A 16168-nucleotide genomic window follows, 5' to 3' on the forward strand; every position below is an offset into this window, starting at 1 on the left:
TGTACATGCCATACATTTATTTAAATTTTTAGTCATATGCATGCAAATATATAGCTCCCACTTAGCAATATTTTATTACATATTGTAGTGGCATTGTCATTAACAAAGCAACCAGGCTATGTCACTGCATGTTTGCTGTCAGGTCTGATTAATTATGCTCTCCATCATATCTATTAGTCAGATGAAAATAGACTAGATCATAAGAAAATAATGGCTTGAACCTTCATGCATCTCTCCATTTGAACTTCTGTAGTGCCATTCCCATCTCTCCATCTTCCCCCAGCAGCTCCTCAAACTGGCAGTGTTCTTTCACTAGCAACATATCGCCAATGGCAATTTCTAAGTCACCCCTTTTCCCATGTATTTTCAGATCCTGTTGTTATTCCATACCAACAGAAATGATGCCACGAGCCGGTGGGGTCTGCAGCTGAATGACAGAATGTACAAAGACAGAAGAAGCAAGCTAGAGAGTTGGAGTAAGGTAAGACAAGGCATATTGGATTCTCCAAGAATTAATGAGAACCCTAGACTAAATCAGATAATCAAAACAAGAGTCAGAAGAAACTTTTCAGGTTCTTTGACTTTCTAGCAGTGGTTATTCCTCAGATATGGGAAGGAATCAGTCAATGAAACAAATCTTCGGCTATTTACTTTGATTGGCTTTAGTGTAATGTAAGTTAGAATCATTGCAGAATTACTGCTAGTGCAATTTTCCTACACTCATTTATGCAGCACCAATGGTGGATGTATGTCATCCTTCCCCTCCCCCCCACCTGACTAAAACACATGACTGTGGACATGGTTTCTCACAGCTGCCCGGGTTGCAATGAAAGTCCTCCACTCTGGCCTCTTTCTGGCAGGTCTTTCAATGGTTCTCCAGCTTTGTGCCAGGTTTTTCAGCTCATCTTCCACAGCTCTTCACCATGTTGGTTTTGGGCAGCCTCATTTTCTCTTGCCTTCAGGTGTCCATCTTATTCCTGCTCTGGTCAGGGAATCAGTTTCCTCCAAAGCATGTGGCCAGTTCATCTCTATCGCCTGCTGACAGTGGTAGTGTTCACATCCTCTTAGCTGCACTGTGTCAATGGATCTTGGTTTGAAGTGGTTCTGGGCCAAACGGTACAGAGAATTCTTCTGAGGCAGGTAGTGTGGAATGAAGGCAGATTGAACATGTCGTATTTTCTCATCCCTTAGTATTTTGCACTATAAAGTAGTGTTGGAAGTATGCTGCTCTGATAAATCTTGGTTTTGGTGTTGGTGTTGTATTTTAATGATTTCCAGAATGTATTAAGCTCCTAAAAGTATTCCTGGCTTTACTGATTTTGTTCCGGATGTCCTGGGTTATTGTACCATCCTAACTGATAGTGTTGAGCTCAGGAACGGAGTAGGGAGCAAAGTTGGCTTTTAAGATATGTCTGTGATCTCTGTATTCTGGGGACTTTCAGCGGCTGACACAGGCCCTGGTGTCAGAGCAATGATCTTCGAATGCAATAGGGCATGCATTGGCCAGAAAAACTCCACCGATTTCATTAGCTTTACTCTCAATGTACATTGGTGCGAGTGAGAACAAAGTATGTCTCTGCTGTAGAACCTACTAGGGACACATAGATGGGGGGGGGGGGGGGAATTTTAAAACAGCTGATTCTCTTTCACTGATGCTTAAGACAAAACTCATTTCAGAGAATTATTAGTGAAGGACAACTGTAAAGACAAAATGATACAGGATCTCATTAAAATGAAAATGCTGAAATAAATGGGTAATTTGGCATTGATTCCACTCTCCCACCCCCTCACTCTGAAAGCCATTTTGTATTAAAAGTTACATGGCTGCAGGATGATGCTCCAACATCTGTTATTGCTGAAATAAAATGATTTGCTTGGGTTTTTTTTCCTCCTCATATTCTTCTAACATCTGCATGTGTAGATCTCTCCTGTATATTAATCATTTCCAACACTGATTGCTCACGTGCTAGAATAATGCATCAAAGGATATAAAATTCTGTCTTCATTTAGGCAATTGAATATTCTGGTCAGAGATTAACATTTCTATATTTCTGTCCACCTACACTGCTTGCTAGTTGATTATTGTTTACAAAAATTAGCATGGTGGGCGATATATATCCCTATGCAAAGGCCAGCACCAAACTCATATACCACTTGGGCCCACATTTTCAGGGGTTTAGACATCCAATGCCCATTTAAATCAATGAGGTTTAGCTGCCTAAATACCTTTTGAGGATCTGACCTCAGTCTCACAGGCTCACATGGAATTTAAAGAGGTCCATACACCTTAGACTAATCCTCTTCATAGCAACTAATTGCAGCGGATATGATTAGAACAAAGCAAATAATTCACGTTCGTCTCGTCTCTCAGAATGTTTGCAGACAAACTGCAGTTTCCTCAAGCATACTTCTTGCTGAAAACATTGAAATGTTGTTGTTTAACCCATGGATTTATCCAATCGACTGCTTGCAAACAATTCTCTGAGTCTTTCCTATTCCTACTTTTTCAGTTAGCTTTGATTGGTCAGATAAAAATCATGGGATTGGTTTGCTGTGATTAAACATTTCTGAGACAAGCACTTGCATGTGCCAATTTCGAATTCTGCACGTATTTGTGAGTGTGACTTTAAACTCTATGCTCCACCAACATTTGCACTGGTAAACTCAGTGGAACAAATATTCCCAGGAAGCAAATGCAAAAAGTTCACACTGGGTCTGAAAATAAAATTGTTTAAAAATTCAAGTGAGTAGCTGCAATCGTTTATTTTATTATATGTACCAGACGCTATTTACAATGTATTTTAGTGTTACCATGCAGCATCCAAACTTTGGCCCTGATTCAGAGAAGCACTCAGTCCATCCCTATACAGAGAATTAAAATTAAGCATATGCTTGAGTTCTTCTTCGAGTGGTTGCTCATGTCCATTCGAATGAGATGGTGCCAGGACTGGATTACCCAATAAGCAGACTAAGCATGTGCTTAGGGCACCAGCAAAGCTGGGGCACCAAAAAAATATGAGATTTTACGGTATAGTATTGTTTTTATTTTGAATTACATGTGGGGGGCACCATAATCTTTTCAGTGCTTAGGGCCTCTAAAGGTCTTAATCCGGCCCTGGGTGGTGCGCGCACGCCGCTTGCACAGTTTCCCCGGAGCATTTTCTCTAGAGGTACCCGTAGCTCCGGCAGGTTGCCCCCTGAAGTGGCGCCACTATAGTGGAGCATAAGTACCCCTGCTGGTGCTCCCCCTCCTCAGTTCCTTCTTACCGCCTGCCCGAGATGGTTGTAGGAGCATTGATATCTCTTAGATTAGCTAGTGTGTTGTTTACCCATTGGCAGTTAGCCTTTGTTCCTGTAAATAGTTCTCATTAGTTAGGTACTTAGTTGTTAATTGTTCACCTTTGTTTCTCCCCCCCGCACGGGGGAGGGTAATGCCTGGGCTGCACGGCTTTATTACCTATGCATCCTGTGCAAAATTTATGCCTAAGGGGGACCCCCATGACGAGTGTCTAAAATGTCTGGGGGAGGCCCACTGGATAGACACCTGTAAGATCTGAGGAGCCTTTAAGCCCCGCACAAAGAGGGAGAGAGACTCCCGTTTACAGCTATTACTAATGGAAGTGGTTCTTCAACCGGCACCGGTGGCTCAAGCCATGGTGCGCAGTGCACGGGCGTCGGCGCAAGCTGCATCGGCGCATACTGAGACATCAGCACTGAAGGCACCGAGGCACCGGTCGCATTCCCCAGCTCCAAAGTAGCCACGAGCCTGGAGGGGCAGATCTCTAAGCTGTACACCCCATGTGGGCTGGCGCCACTGGCATCGGTCATTGGGCTGGGATTCCCCTGGTATTGGTGGCTCAGGGGCGCAGAAGAGGAGCGGCGACCTGCTGGGAAGCCTGGGCCCGATGCCAGCGCACTGACCCTCCACACTGGAGACATTTGAGGCAGCGCATGAGCTAGTCCACCTAACCACCTCCCCGCAGTCTTCGCTGAGCTTGGAGGGGTTGCGGCCGCTGACACCGGGGGCCATGTTGGCACTGGTTGCCTACCTGGAGCAGGCGCCTCAGTCAGCACCAGAATCCTCAGCGGCTCCCCAGACGACAGCGAGAGTGCTGCCTGCTGCACCACCCGTACGTGCGCCCGTGCCGATGGACACCCAGCATATGTGGTGGGACCACTCGACATGGTTTGCACCGTTGGTGGGTGCGGAGTGGGCACCGGCTTCCGCTTTATTGTCGTCATTGTGGCCGGTTCCCGGGCTGATTCTAACTATGTCCAGCGGCCCACAGCTGGTACCGTATCACCAACCAACACCGTATCCCGTGGCCGCACCACCTCAGCAGCCAGCAATGCACCACCCAGTACCACGCACCATGGCAGCACCACCATAACCTTCATCAGCAGGGACGGCATCGGCACTGTACCATCAGCCCTATGGTGGCACTGGCAATAGTGCCGCCAGCGCTGGCAACAATGCCGCTGGCACTGGCTCCTGGACCCACACTGGCACCGTTGCCCCTGGCACCAGTGGTGCCGTCGCTACCGGCTCCAACCCCTGCTGGCAGTTCATCGCAGCAGACTCCCGGCACTGGGTTTTTGGCACCGGCACCTCTGTGTCTTCCCCCACAGACGCATACCGGAAAACCTGAGTCCATGGCCAGATTTAGATCCACCATGGCTCCTGGACATTCCGCTTCAGCTCTACTTTGGTCCCAGCCCCACCCATGCCGGCGATGGATGCCAGATCCCACCAGAAGCTCCTCCACCACCTGGCATCCAATTTGGGGGTCCCCGTGGAACCAGTACCAGAAGAATCCAATCCAGTGGTGGACATCCTCTCTGAGGATGCCCCAGCTAAGTTGGCTTTGCCACTCAATAAAAGAGTGGCAAAAATTATGAACACCCTATGGCAGACCCTGGCATCCTTAACCCCTACCCTCAAAGGGATGGAAAAACGATATTATGTCCCACAGTTGGGACATGAACAGCTGTACTCCCACCCTGCTCCCAGCTCTTTGGCGGTTCAGGCCATGGTACAAAAAGAGAGACTACTGCAACCATCTCAGACCCCAAAAGCCAGAGATCCCAAACACTTAGACTTGCTGGGACATAAGCTGTATGCCACGGGGAGGATGCAGCTTTGCATCGCGAACCAACAAGAGATGCTTATAATACCTGGCAGGCACTGGACAAATTCAAAGACAAACTTCCCCCTGATGCGAGACAAGAATTCGCACGGAAGGCAGGGCCATTGCATGAACAGCCTTGCAGGCCTCCCTGGACTCTGTGGACTCAGCGGCAAGAACCATGGCGTCTAGAGTGATCATGCACTGCAGTACAGGTATCTGGCATACTGCTGCACGTACAGACTACCATTCAGGACCTCCCTTTCAAGGGGAAGGCCCTGTTCTCAGAGCACACAGACTCCAGGCTCCATACCTTGAAAGCCACCAGGTTCATGCTCCGATAATTGAGGATTCACACACCGGCCCTTCAAAGGCGGCAACTTCCCAATAGACAACCGGGGAGGGTATAATTCCAGCCCTCCTGCGGAGACTATTGGAGGCATCATCCTAGAGTTCCCAGTGGGGGTGTGGGGGCGGCAGCAACTGCTGCCTCTAACCGAGCAAGGTGTCACAGTCTTAGGACAGATAACCTTCTGGGAATGGGTCAGCCCCCCTCCAGCAGACCAAACATCCATTTTGAAGTTATCATCAAGGCCCTCATACCAACCCCCTCCTTTTTCCCCTGGTTTGGAGACAGGCTGTCCCATTTTTTCCAGGCATGGTCCGAGGTCACTTCTGACAGATGGGTGCTCGACTTGTTGAAGATGGGGTATTCCATTCCCTTTCTGGGTTCTCCCCTTTTTTCCCCCCGTCCCTCCTCAGGGACCCATCTCACGAGGTTCTCCTTCAGCAGGTTGTCCTCGCGGTCCTTGAAAAGGGAGCAGTAGAAAGAGTCCCCTCCCATCTAGAGGTTTCTATTCCTGCTATTTTATTATCCCCAAACCAAAAGGAGGGCTTCGGCCTATTCTGGACTTAAGGAACTTCAACAAAGAGGTGATAAAAACGAAGTTCAGAATGGTAACCCTGGCCTCCATCATTCCGGTTCTAGAGGTAGGGGATTGGTATGTGGCTCTTGACCTCAAAGACACTTATTTTCATATAGCGATAAAGCCGAACCACAGGAGATTTCTCCACTTCATGGTGTCCTGCAGCCACTTCCAATTTACTGTATTCCCTTTTGGGCTCTCTACAGCCCCCAGGGTTTTTACAAAATGTATGGCAGTGGTGGCTGCATTTCTCAGGACACACGGGATTAATTCAAATGCAACATTATAGAGCAAATTTCACCTTTCTGCTAATTACTACTCTTTATAAGCGATTTCTTTCTAAAATAATAGTTTATTGGCCTTACATGGACAATTGGCTGATTTGTGGACGCTCCCAAGGACAGGTGTCCGCGCATGTAGCTTTTACAAGGGCCCTCTTCCAGAGGCTTGGGCTAATGCTAAATGAGGAAAAGTCAACATTGACACCCCATCAGGACATGGATTTTGTGGGGCCCCTTCTGGATGCCAGGGTGATGCGGGCCTATCTTCCCAGGGACAGGTTCAACACTATAGTGGACATGGTGAATGACCTCACGCGTTCGCCCCCTTACTACAGCACGTACCTGTATGAGATTGCTCGGACACATGGCAGCATGTACTTATGTGGTTCACCATGCCCGACTATGACTCCGGTCCTTACAGGGTTGGCTGGCGAGAGCATTCGACCCGTCCAGGGCCCACTGGGATGCTATCCGGACTGTGCCTCGGGAAGCGATTGCATCCTTCCAATGGTAGACTCAGAAAACAACGGGGTGCCATTTCAGGTCGAGCTCCCCTCAGTGACGTTAGTCACTGACACCTCCGACGTTGGCTGGGGTGCGCACTTGGGCTGCCACAGGACACAAGGGGTGTGGACCCTCCTGGAGAGGGCCCTGCATATAAATGTACGGGAATTGAGGGCGGTCAGGAGGGCATGCGAGGTGTTCCGGACCGCGATTTCACAGCAGTCAGTCCTGGTGCGCCAGGACAACACAGCTGCTGTGTTTTATATAAACAAACAAGGCAGGGCTCGATCATCCTCCCTATGCTGAGAGGCATTACTCCTGTGGGACCTGTGCATAATACATGGCATCCACATCCAGGCGGAGTACCTGCCGGGTTGCAAGAACTTGCTGGCAGATGCATTGAGCAGGTCCTTCAGAGCCTATGAGTGGTCCTTGAAAGGGGAAGTCCTGAGTCAAGTTTTCCATACATGGGGTTATCCCATGGGGGACCTGAACAGGAAGTGCCCTCACTATTTTTCATTCCTGGGTCAGGGCAGACAATCCAGGGGAGATGCACTGACTATGACCTGGCCACAGGGGCTGCTGTATGCGGTCCCCCCCTCCCCCGTTCCCATTGGTACCCAAGGTCCTAACCAGAGTCAAAACGTTCAAGTCACATGTTATCCTCATGGCCCCGAATTGGTCCAGGCAGTATTGGTTCCCCATATTGCGGGAAATGGCGTGTGCGGAGCCACAGCTCCTGCCCATGGTTCCGGATCTCATCATGCAACCCTGCCAAGGGGGATTCCTGGTTCTTCTGAACCTCAGATCACTCCATCTGACTGTGGCTTATCCGTGGCTGACACAGTCGGAAAAGGCATGCTCCGAAGGGGTGCAAATGGTCCTATTAGGTAGCAGGAAGCCATCTACCAGAAGGTCCTATGCAGCTAAGTGGAAATGGTTTATGCTATGTGTGTCCAAAAAGGGGTTGGACCCATCCTGACCTCTGTCCAAGTGGTTCTGGACTACTTATTTGAGTTGCGCCAGAAGAGCCTATTTACCTCTTCCATCAAAGTGCACTTAGCTTCCCTCTCGGCCTTCCATGTGGGCTGTGGGAGCACTTCCCTGTTTGCTGACCCCATGGTCAAGAGGTTCTTAAAAGGGCTGGATAAATTGTTCCCTCATGTAAGGGAGCCTGTTCTCCAGTGGGACCTCAATCTGGTGCTCACGAGGCTTATGTCACCCCCCTTCGAACCTTTGGCCACTTGCTCCCTAAAGTACTTATCCCTCAAGGTAGCGTTTATTGTGCCATAACCTCGGCGCGTCGAGTCTCTGAGCGTCATGCCTTGACGATTGAGCCACCATATTTAGTGTTCTCAGCAGATAATGTCAGGCTCCGCCCGCATCCGGCCTTCCTCCCTAAGGTAGTCTCTACTTTCCATATGTCCCAGGTGATATACTTACCTGTCTTCTTTCCAAAGCCACACCGCTCCCCTATGGAGCAAGTGTTGCATTCCCTGGACACTAAGTGCACTTTGGCATTTTACATAGACAGAACAAGACACTTTCACAAATCCTCTCAATTGTTTATTGCTTTTGCGGAAAGGATGACGGGACTACCAGTTTCAACCCAAAGATTGTCCACCTGGGTTTCTTCATGCCTTAGGGAGTGTTACATGTTGGCCCATAGAGAGACGCTTCAGGTTAGGGTGCATTCCACTAGGGCGCATGCATCCTTCACAGCGTTTGGGGCACATGTTCTGATTCTTGAAATTTGTAGAGTGGCCACGTGGTCCTCTGTCCATACGATTGCGACACATTATGCGCTCACCCAGCAGGCCAGGGATGATGCCGTGCTGGGGGCCACAGTTCTCAGCTGTGTATTGGGACTGTAAAATACAGGTTACTTGTTATTATTCTGTTGCACTTTTGTTGAATAAATTATCTGGTTGTTGGTTACAACTCTTGAGTATGTGCTCCTAAGGGTTTACTCCTTCCCCATCTCCGTAGGGGCTTCTGTTTGGGAGTCACCTCATTCTAATGGACATGAGCAACCATTCAAAGAAGAAAAGAACGGTTACTTACCTGTAACTGTTGTTCTTCGAGATGCATTGCTCATGTCCATTCAGTTCCCCCTACCTCCCCTTCATTGGAGTTGCCGGCAAGAAGGAACTGAGAAGGGGGAGCACCAGCAGGGTACTTATGCTCTACTATAGCAGTGCCACTCCAGGGGGTGACCTGTTGGCACTACGGGTACCGTTAGGGAAAATGCTCCGGGGAAACAGTGCACGCGGCGCATGCGCACCACCTCATTCGAATGGACATGAGTAACGCATCTCAAAGAACAAGAGTTACAGGTAAGTAACCATTCTTTAACTTTTACTCCAGTGAGAAGTGAGCTCTTTCCAATGAGAAGCAAGAGCTTTCATAAATAAGGAGGCTTTCCTGACTGGAACTCTGAATATATATCTATATTTTTACATTTATTTCAATATCCTGCAAAGGGAAAAGAACAGTGGTTCTATTTGACCTTTATAATTGTTTTCTAATCTGTTTTTGAAGTCAGAAAACAAAAATAAAAATGTGAAAACTATGGGTTTTATTTCAGGAATGTGCTGAAAAGGAGAGGGTACACAAAAGGAGTTCTATAGTATAGTAATTCTGTGTGCAGAAATAGAGTACTTTGGGTGCACGGCAGATGGTTTCAAAGGAAATCCTCGAGAGCAAGGATTAAAAAGCAATTTTCAGCAAGTTAAAACTGGGTCTCTATATTTGGGTCAGTGAAATTAACTCTTTCATTGTGAACGATGGGAGTCTTTTGTTGGATTATCTGTCTGTATAAACAACCAGCCTGCCCTATGGAAAAGGAAAGTTTAGGGGAACACGAATTTGTGTTCACTCCATTTATGCTTGACCATGATTTATATATACACAATAGTGTATATGCTTTTGTTCTAGCTGGCATGGAAAATATTACTAGTGTGAAAAATTCAAATGCAACGTTATAGAGAAAGTTTCACCTTTCTGCTAATTACTACTCTTTATAAGCAATTTCTTTCTAAAATAATAGTTTATTGAATTTTTAGCTAGAAGGCATCTATCTTTCTGTCTACTATGTAAATACACACCAACATGACAGCATAAAAATATTCACGAGGAAGGGTGGTCAGGTGGTTACCATACCATACTGGGATTTAGGAGATCTGTGTTTAGGTTACAAGTCTAAGAGAGGTAGCCATGTTAGTCTCTATCTGCAAAAACAATGAGGAGTCTTGTGGCATCTTAAAAATTAACCGATTTATCTGACAAAGTGCTTTTACCCACACAAGCTTATGCCTAGATAAATCCGTTAATCTTTAAAGTGCCACAGGACTCCTCCTTGTGTGTAGGGTGGGATGTTCAAGGAAACCCAAGGAAGTTGGAGCCATAATTCCCACTGAATTCCCAGACTGCATGACTGGATCTCCTACTAGCTTCCTGGGCAGGTCATGTATGGACTGATTCAAAGCTCACTGGCGTCAGTAGTTTCGAATGAGGCCTTTGCCACTTTGCGCCTCAGATCTCCTTCTGGGGTGAGGAGGTAAAATGGGAGTAGTAATACTTCCTTTCTCTCATCATTATTCATTCTTTTCTTTTTAGATTTTAAAGCTTTCTGGTTCAAGAACTGTTTCTTACTAAGAGTTTATTTAGCACCTATCAAGATGGGCCTCTGTTCTCATATTACAAATAACAAATTCTATTTTACATTGTGTACAACATTTTCATAACATTTAGGCACCAGATTCTTTAATTATAATCATTTTTCTCTCCTTTTGTGAGGCTGTGACAAATGTGTGAAAACAAATAGTAGGTGAGCAGAAAATAAATGAAAAATTAAAACAAAGAGGCTGCGTCTAGACTGGCATGATTTTCCGGAAATGCTTTTAACGGAAAAGTTTTCCGTTAAAAGCATTTTCGGAACAGAGCGTCTAGATTGGCATGGACACTTTTCTGCAAAAGCACTTTTTGCGGCAAAGCGTCCGTGCCAATCTAGACACGCTTTTCCGCAAAAAGCCTCGATCGCCATTTTCGCGATCGGGGCTTTTTTGCGGAAAACAAATCTACACTGGCCCTTTTGCGCAAAAGCTTTGCGCAAATGGGACTTTTGCCTGAACGGGAGCAGCATAGTATTGCCGCAAGAAGCACTGATTTCTTACAGTAGGAGGTCAGTGCTTTTGCGGAAATTCAACGGCCAGTGTAGACAGCTGGCACTCACAGCTCCCTCCCCCTGCCATACTCACTGGCAGCAGCTGGGAAAGTGGAGCAAGGCTTGCTCTGCCCTCCAGGTGTGCTGTTCAGGGGAGGAGGCGGGACCATCCCGGCACTCACCAGCAGGAAGTGGAGCAACGCAGCTAGAAAAGCAGAGCAAGCTGGAGCCCCATCTCTTTGCTTTCCCTGCAGCGGCTAGTGAGTATGGGGGGTGAACTCCCCCGCTACTGATGCTGGACCCTCAGCCTCACTAGTTCCCCAGGTTGTACTGGCTGAGGGAAAAGGCAGGGTGGGGATGGCACAAGGGCAGGCCTGAGGCAGGGAGAAGGTGGAGGAGCACAGCAGGGATGGGAAGAGAAGGGGGTGGAGGAGTTGAAGAAAGCTAGCGTGGTTGCTAACGAAGCAGAGGCAAAGTGCCATGCAGATATTCTCCCTGGCTGCAGCAGTTTGCGCCAGTGGCTTGATGTGGCTGCCAGCATGTTGGAACAACCAGATGCATCCGTCTGTTTCAGGTAGAGACCAGTTAAGGAGGAGATGCAGCTCACCAAGGTGCTTTGTTCTGTGAAGTCAACAGAAGATACTGGACAAGTTCCTTAGCTCACAGCTCCACCAAGATCAACTGAATCTACATAGGCACGCAGGCCCGGAGGCAGGGGGGTGTGAAGGGTGCAAAAGTACCCCCGATTGGCCCCCAAGTAAGCATGCTCTGGGGGCCAGGGGAAGGCTGGGGCTGTTTTCCCTGCTTATTTGGGGGACCATAGGGGATGCATTCACACCCTTGCGATCCACATTTACAAAAAAAGCACCCCCTCCAGAAATTCCTGCATACGGGCCTCATAGGCTACACCAGCTGAGAATATGACCCACAACAGATTTTAAAATAGACCTAATTAGGAGCCAGAGTCACCTTTACTCTAAAATAGTATAAAGTTCCAGCAGTGTAAAGGAGCCTTAAGATGCATCTAAATTACTCTTACATCCACTTTAAGGCCCCTTTATCTTGCTGAGTGCTGTAAAGGTGCCCAATCGAAATGAAAATTCATCCCTAGACAGCATTCAGTACTCAACAATTAAATACAGCAACTGATACAGTTTTATCATGTCCATAAAGCTAAACCAGGCATAGTATGAATAGATCTGGAAAGTTCTCTGAGCAAAAGTGTCTGAGGCTTTGTTAATTATAAAACAAAAATGCTGGTTTAAATTTCAGCCTGGGGAGGAGTTAACTGCATTGTGCTATGGCGATTTTGTAAGCTACATGTTAACAGCAAAGGACAACATATTCCTGTGTTGGCATCATAAATGCCCTGATGGGATGATTAACTGCAGGTGTATTATCACAATTAATTAACAGTCGTAAGGTGTTTTTTTTTCCTGGAGAACTGATCTAAGATGGAAATCAAAAGATCCTGAAATGTCTTATCTACTATTCAGAAAGAAAGAAAAAAAGAGTTCAAATGACTGACAAAGTTACTGTTATAAGGTGTCTTTCAAATGCCTTATACCACAGTTCTTGGTAGGGATGTTAGTGTATAGTCGTTTAAACGATTAACCGATAAGCCTGGGATTATTAGTTAATCCACACGACTACACGCACCCCCCCCTTGCTGCTTCCGTATCAGAGGCAGCAAAGGGAGGAAGGCAGGAGCTGGTGCTTGTGGGGAGCTGGTGCTTGAGGAGAGCCGGCTTAAAAATGACCCCCCACGAGCACCGTTAGAGAGGCAGCAGTGCAGGGTGGGCAGAGGCAGGCAGGAGCTGGTACATGCAGAAAGCCAGCTTTCAATCTGGCTCCCTGTGTGTATCAGCTCACATGGAGCTGCCTGCCCTCCCCCACCCCCCTTGTTGCTGCCTCTGAATCAGGGGCATGAGTATGGGGGGTGCTGCCCTTGGGGGGCTCGGACCCACCATGGGCAGGGTCTGCTGCCATCCCGCACTGCTGCCTCTATTACAGGTATGGCAGCACGGGGCAGCAAGTGGGAGTTGGTCTGTGTGGGGAGCCGATTTTTAAACTGGGTCCCCTCACGGACCAGCTCCACCTGCCAACCTGTGCTTCTGCCACCCTGTGCTTCTGATACAGAGGCAGCAATGCATGATGGCAGGGGGCTGCCCAGGAGTGGGACTGGGAGATGGGAGTGCACTAGCTGCTTTTACCTTTAAAATGGAGAGTATCCATTTAAATCCATCTATGAGTTTTACCTTTGTATGGCCTCATATGAGCAGATCTGCATCCCATTTCCATTCTGTTCAGGTTTTCACATCACAATGATAAGCGTAATACATGAGTGTGTTTCTGTATTTTGGCTTTCATTGGCAGAATCAATTAATAGTCTTTCTACTTAAAAGTATGACATTATAAACTAGAAGTGTTCCTTGTGTTTTAGGTTCAATTTAAACTATAGTAGGTCTTGTCAAATACTAATAATGCCTTCATTTACTTATACCTTTATCGCCTCATTGTGGCCGTGTTCTGATCTAAGTTTTACCACTAAGAATCCAGTACAGTTCATCTGATGAAGTGGGTTTTGCCCATGAAAGCTCATGATTCTATAGAATTTGGTTAATCTAATGTGCCACAGGATTACTCGCCATTTTTAAAGTGACAGTCTGAGATTCATTAAAAATACAGATGAATGCCACTGGTGTCAGTTCCAGCTTTACATCGATGCTTATGAGATCAGAATTTTTCTGTGGGTTTTCAAGTGTTTATATCTTGCAACAGAAGGCAGACTGGTTTGAAGCAAGGTCTTCTCCTTATTGTTCTTTTTAATAACTTCTGGCTTTTGAAAAATACCTTGGAAGATTCCACAAAGTGCCTTGAGAGAAGATTTGATCCAAAGCTCATAGAAGTCAATGAGGAATCATTCCACATTGGCTTTAGCAGGTTTTAGGTTGGGCCTTGAGTGAAGAAGTTAGCACTGGAGTTACAGCGGTAGAGTAAGTCTATTTTATTGATTTTTTTTTTGCCAAACTGTGCAGCCAAATGTTGAATCCAGCAAAGAACTTCTAATGAAGGGAAGAACCCTATTAATCAAAATGTCTGGGTTACTGTCCGCCTCATAGGGCTGTAAAATATTGGTCCTGTGTTTTATTTATTAGGCTGTTTGTGCTTCATTTGTTTTCTCTTAAAACAGTGGTCCTCAAGCTAAATCGCTTTCAGTTGCATGCATCTTTCCTGGGGCCTGTGTCCTCATGTAAAGCTGAGACTGGGCTTGGCAGTGCAAGTACAGCACCGATCAATAAACATGCCCTCTACTGCTCATGCGCAAAGGTAATGAGCCCCCGCTGCGGAGAGAGCACCATATCTCCCAAACTCCCTCCACAGCTGTGATGGGGAATGACAGACTGAGAATCCATCCTGCTGCTTTCAGTAGCACAGTACAGGGAACTACTAAGTGGTGTCCCCAAGTGGACTCTTACTTTTTCCAACATGAAAAGGGTATGGTCTGCTGTCAAATGCACCAGTGTAGCGTCCAGTGAAATCCGCTAAGAGCACTGCAGTCTTCTGAAGCCTATCAGTTTGCCATAGCTCTTTATGATGTTTCAGATTTTTTTTTTGTTGGAAAGCACAGCATCAGGAAAATTTGAAAGGCTCAATTCCATTGAGTGTTTTAGGATTGCTCGCTGTTTAGAGCTTAAGGTGGTTCAGTGTATTAAAGAGCATTGTTCTAAGTGGATTGCTGAAGGACTAACCAATGCATCTCAGGGCCATGAATTTACATGTACTATAACTACCTAAGCAAGCTCAAAGATCATATGCCGATGAATTTGTGCTTTCTTCTTACATAGGCTTATATGGACTGCTTTATCAATGGCGTTTTGAGTAGCGAGATGAAGAAGAGGAGATAATGAACAATTGATTCTTCCCCGCTCGTCTTTGCTGCTTACTGTTGGACTTGGACAAATCTAATCTGAGAAATAATTTAAAGTTCCCTCACTCTGATTGCTGTAAGTGGAGTCTTAGGCCTGGTCTACACTTAAACAAAATACAGGACTATGTAGCACTTTAAAGACTAACAAGATGGTTTATTAGATGATGAGCTTTCGTGGGCCAGACCCACTTCCTCAGATCAAATAGTGAAAGAAAATAGTCACAACCATATATACCAAAGGATACAATTAAAAAAAATGAATACATATGAAAAGGACAAATCACATTTCAGAACAGACGGGGGATGTGGAGGGGGGGGGGGAGAAAGGAAGGTAAATGCCTGTGAGTTAATGATATTAGAGGTGGGGAAGGGGAGATGTCTGTGCGTTAATGGTATTAAAGGTGATAATTGGGGAAGCTATCTTTGTAATGGGTAAGGTAGTTGGGGTCTTTGTTCAGCCCCCTGCGGAGAGTGTCGAATTTTAGCATGAATGCCAGTTCAGAGGATTCCCTTTCAAGTGCAGATTTGAATGTCTTCTGAAGTAGGATGCATGTGATTAGGTCATTGGTCTACACTTAAAAATTAAATTGACCTAGCTACATTGCTCTGAGCTGTGGAAAATGTTCATTCCCTATGCAACATAGTCAGATTGACCCGTGTAGAGGTGACTATAGGTCAATGAAAGAATTTTTCTGGAGTAGAAGAGATGGATTAACTATATTGATGGAAAAATCCTTTCAGCTGAATTAGGAAGTGTCTACATTATGTTGTGCTGTTGTAATACAGACCTATTCTTGGTTTCATGAAATGTATTAGGAGCCTATTTGCCCTGTACAGAAAGAAAAGTGAAAATGCCAAAGCACAAGCAAATGGCAAAACTGATAAAGCGAGCACCAATTTGTTATCTAACCGCACATGTTGTGAGTGATTCCTTAATGGCATTTTGTAGCTAGAGGGAAAAAACCAACCCTGTTGACAAATTTAATAGCACAGTTCTAATTGTGAATTGTCAGTAAAGATCCCAAATGTAACAATATTTTGAAAGATACTTTCATCAGGATTACAGATGGATTATTTATCTCAGCATGGGAGATGGGTTCTGCTGTTGTTATGTGTTTTGCATGTAGTTCAGAACAACTACTAGCATTCCACTGCCAGTTACAGTTAGACAAAAGTGTTTCCTGACATAAGAATATCATTAATATATAGTTAGCCTTTTTCTGTCTCAGAAATGT

General features: G+C 46.1%; 1 protein-coding gene across 1 annotated transcript in view; it reads left to right on the forward strand.

Annotated features, from left to right (window-relative positions):
• Positions 1-392: 392 nt before the first annotated feature.
• Positions 393-16168, forward strand: part of LYRM9 (LYR motif containing 9) — a 95108-nt gene continuing 79332 nt past the window's right edge. Inside the window, exon 1 of the mRNA XM_075904851.2 lies at positions 393-481. The gene's annotated coding sequence lies outside the window, so the exon portion shown is untranslated. The remainder of the gene's footprint in view (positions 482-16168) is intronic.

This window comes from Pelodiscus sinensis, chromosome 21, assembly GCF_052426305.1.
Source record: "Pelodiscus sinensis isolate ZL-2025 chromosome 21, ASM5242630v1, whole genome shotgun sequence".
NCBI classification, from domain to species: Eukaryota; Metazoa; Chordata; order Testudines; family Trionychidae; genus Pelodiscus; species Pelodiscus sinensis.